The 3,614-nt window shown below is 34.9% G+C and overlaps 1 pseudogene across 1 annotated transcript; it reads right to left on the reverse strand.

Moving 5' to 3' along the window:
- Nucleotides 1-267: 267 nt before the first annotated feature.
- LOC309863109 (SNW domain-containing protein 1 pseudogene) lies at nucleotides 268-1,761 on the reverse strand (annotated as a pseudogene). Its single transcript has one exon. The product of its transcript is annotated as an SNW domain-containing protein 1 pseudogene (transcript).
- Between the last annotated feature and the right edge of the window lie 1,853 nt (nucleotides 1,762-3,614).

The following is a 3,614-nucleotide window of genomic DNA, read 5'->3' on the forward strand; positions in this document are numbered from 1 at the left end:
TGTGGGCCAGTATGTTCTATAAATGCCAAAAGACAGAAGCACATATGCAACCTACTCTTAAACAAACAAACAAACAAAAAACCAACCAAACAAAAAAACTAACAGTGAAAGAATTTCCATCCCTCTTTACTCTTATAATAAAAGGTAATGCTGTAGTCTGTCACCCATGTTTGGTTTTTATCCTGGTGATGTACAAATTGTTTCCCCATCTGACTTGCATCATTAGGGTTATGGATAGAAGTTCATTCACTTTGAAGAGAGACATATCTAGTCCTTCCTCTTCTTCTTACCCTCATGTTCACTGCGGCAGCTGTTATCTAAGAGTCTCTTGGAACCACTATGCTGTTTGGCTACTTTCAAAAACTTGTCCAAATCCAAATGATCTTCCTCAAATTGAACTGATCCTTCTCAGCCTTTTTGCCTGCGATCTGAACCAGAAAACTTATCAGGAACCAAAGTGTTGGTCTTTATTCTGGCTCCTAGGTCATCACCATGCATGTCCTTGTCCAAATTTTTCCCAGGCATGAAAATATTCTGGGCCATATCTTTACTACCTCTCCAGGCTTAATCATAAACATTGTAAATTTCATCTTCTCTACCTGCAAAATCACTCTCCACACCCCTGGGTTGGTTGAAGACCCTTTGGTCATACTGGACTTCACAGTATTTCTGAGGATTGGGCATACCGGGAGCAATGACTTCACTGATATCTTGATTTTCATTTCTCTGTAGTTTTAACCTCTTATCAGGAGCTGCCTGGAAAGATTCCCCCATTGTACTGTCTCTCTTTTCATCTGTCATGCCAGATTTCATCCCTCTTAAGTGCCTCTCCATTCTCTTTTTCCACATGGGTTTTGATCCGAACTCTTCTCTACCAGGCTTTCTGGGCCATTTTTCTAATTTTCTGTTCATGTTTCTCATTTTCTTGTTGAGCCATATTTCTCTCTACTTGAGCCCATATTTCTACACCTTCACAAGCTTTCCAATAAGCAACATAGAGGGCTTCAGCCTGCTTAGCAAAGTTCTCAATTGATGTGCACTGTTTGCTGTCCTCTTCTATTAGCAGCAGATGTTTGTCTAGTGGAATTGTATAGCACTTCCCATTTTTCCAGTTTGAAATACAAGGAGGAATCTTCCACTCTTGTGGATGATCCTCTTTTGGCCGGGAGAATTCATGACAGGAGGAGAAGGTGGTTCTCAGGAAATTTTCTTATTAGTCTTTAAACTTGGAGGTACCACTGGATCTTTCTGCATTTCCACTATCCAGGTAACTCTGTTTAGCTCCAAAGTTGAAAGCCACTTCTCGATGATATGGTGTGTGTCAAATATACTCAGCAGGAACCAGTTTATTAGATGCTCAAACTGGCATGGTTACAGCAACCTTCTGTGATATAGATTTTTCTAGGGCTACCCTTGTCATTTCTGTTATCTCTTGAATGGTTTCTTCATCAGGTCTTTGCAGGTCTGGGTTATCTACATTCAAGACTTCCTTTGGAACCAGGTCAGTGTACTTGCTATAAATGAACCTGTCTTTTGACTTGCCTAACAATTGCATCATTTTTAATTTTTCCTTCAGCATCTACCTGAATGGCCAGTGCATTTGACATTTTTTTTTCTTTCATCCTATATCTAGTGGGCACTGGGCTACATGGATTTCTGGAAAGCACCTCCATCCCCAAACGCCTCTAATAGCTAAGGTATTGAGCCCTTCTGGTACATGGATGAAGGCAGCTCTTTTGGGAGACCGACAAAGTCTGTCATGATCTCTGGGATCTTGCTTTTCTTCAGCCTCCTTTTTATTTCAGGACCTTTTAGCTGGTCCTGAACTAGCTAACTAGGTGTGGTTAAAGAGATGGTGAGCGTAATCTTCTTCCGCTTCTTCAAGCATGAGCTGTAAAGATTTTTAAAAAAATGTTCTCTACTGGTATCACCTTCAACACAAATACTCATAATTGTATTATAAACATTGTATTAGCTTTATTGAAGCTATTCACAGATACATTGTTTTTCTAATAAATAGAAAAACTAGACTTAGTAGCTTACTGCTTTTTATATTCTTCTTTAGGTTTTTATCCTTTATTTTAACATATTTTATACAGATACAGGGACAAGGGTTGAAATGTGACATAAATGTTCTGAATGTAGATTATCTTCATTGGAGAACATAAATAAATCCTAGTATTATAATTTCTTTTCTAATTTAAGTAAGAAAAGGGTACATTAAGGTTATGAGATAAAAACAAATTTTTTATAATGTTAATTTTTTTTTCTTATTTTGACTTGTGCTGCTTTCCTGATCTGTGAATAAAAAGAAAAGTGAAGGATGCTTGGAAGCAAAATCAGCTATAGCGAGTGTGAGATCATTAGTATTTAAAAAAAAAAAAAAAAAGAACAAAAACAACTACCAAGTTTAAAAAAGTAGGGAGGGCAACAAATACTTAGAGAAAGATAATAAACTAGCTTTTTAGAACTAGGTTTTAGAAAAGTGAAAAATTAAGAATAGCGAATATGTGATTGATTAAAAAAGACTAACATATATCTTAATTTTGAATTTATTGCTCATAATTTTCTACATTTGTTCTTATAAAATTATTTTTTTCTTGGATGATATTCAAGCCAAAAACAATTTTCTATAGTGAATTAGGTGTTATGCATAGCATAGAACTGGGGATGATGTGCACTGGTTCATTGAATTTACAATCCAAGTTAATATTATTGTGTAATGCTTCAGTGAGTATGGTATACCTAAGAGACAAATAAGCCTTATCAGGCACCAAAGTGTCATTTGCTGTACCAGAAGAGGTAACAGAAATGGAACCCCAGTGTTCTGAAAGAAGATGTTTGCCTCTCATGGGTGATCACTAAAAAATAATTTGTTCACAGTAGGATTAGATGATGATTGTGGCAGTTTTTTCTTACTTCTTTATATTAAGGGTGCAGGACCACAAAAATACCACTTGTATACTTGGGAAAACCAAAGATAACATTGAAATATAAAAAGAAAACATACATACCTACACTAATGCATGATCAGAAAAAAATACATCATGAAGTCTCAAATTTAGTGTTTTATTATTTTCTTTTACTTTAATATTAGAAGAATTCATCAAATGAGTTATATGTAGAGAGGACTGACTATTTCTTGGAATACTCAAGTTAAAAAACAAAAATCTGTGAATTTATAGACAGGAACACAAATCTGTAATCTATCTGAATTTGGAGTTTACATTGTGATATATATAATAATCCATGGGTAAGCTTAATTTAACTTAAACCAATATTATTTAGGTCCAACAAACGAAGAGATTTTATAACTAAAACAATAATTTTAACATTGAGAGTATGTATTCTGTCTGCTTAACTATGGACCTACTGCTTGTAGTATTTTTTCACTGATTTTCTGAGACAGAGATGCCCAAATGCTGGGGCCATTTATCATTCTTTTTTATATACCATGGATAGCAATAAATGAGGAGAGAACACTGATTGAATTATTTAACAAGATATTGTTATAAAAAAGCATAGAACTAACATGCATAGCATAACTATTATTAGATAGCAACTCTGATAAGTTATTTACATATGATGTCTTGTTTAATTGTAAAACTTCTTAG

The sequence above is a fragment of the Mustela nivalis genome (assembly GCF_964662115.1).
Source record: "Mustela nivalis genome assembly, chromosome: 4".
Taxonomy (NCBI): domain Eukaryota; kingdom Metazoa; phylum Chordata; class Mammalia; order Carnivora; family Mustelidae; genus Mustela; species Mustela nivalis.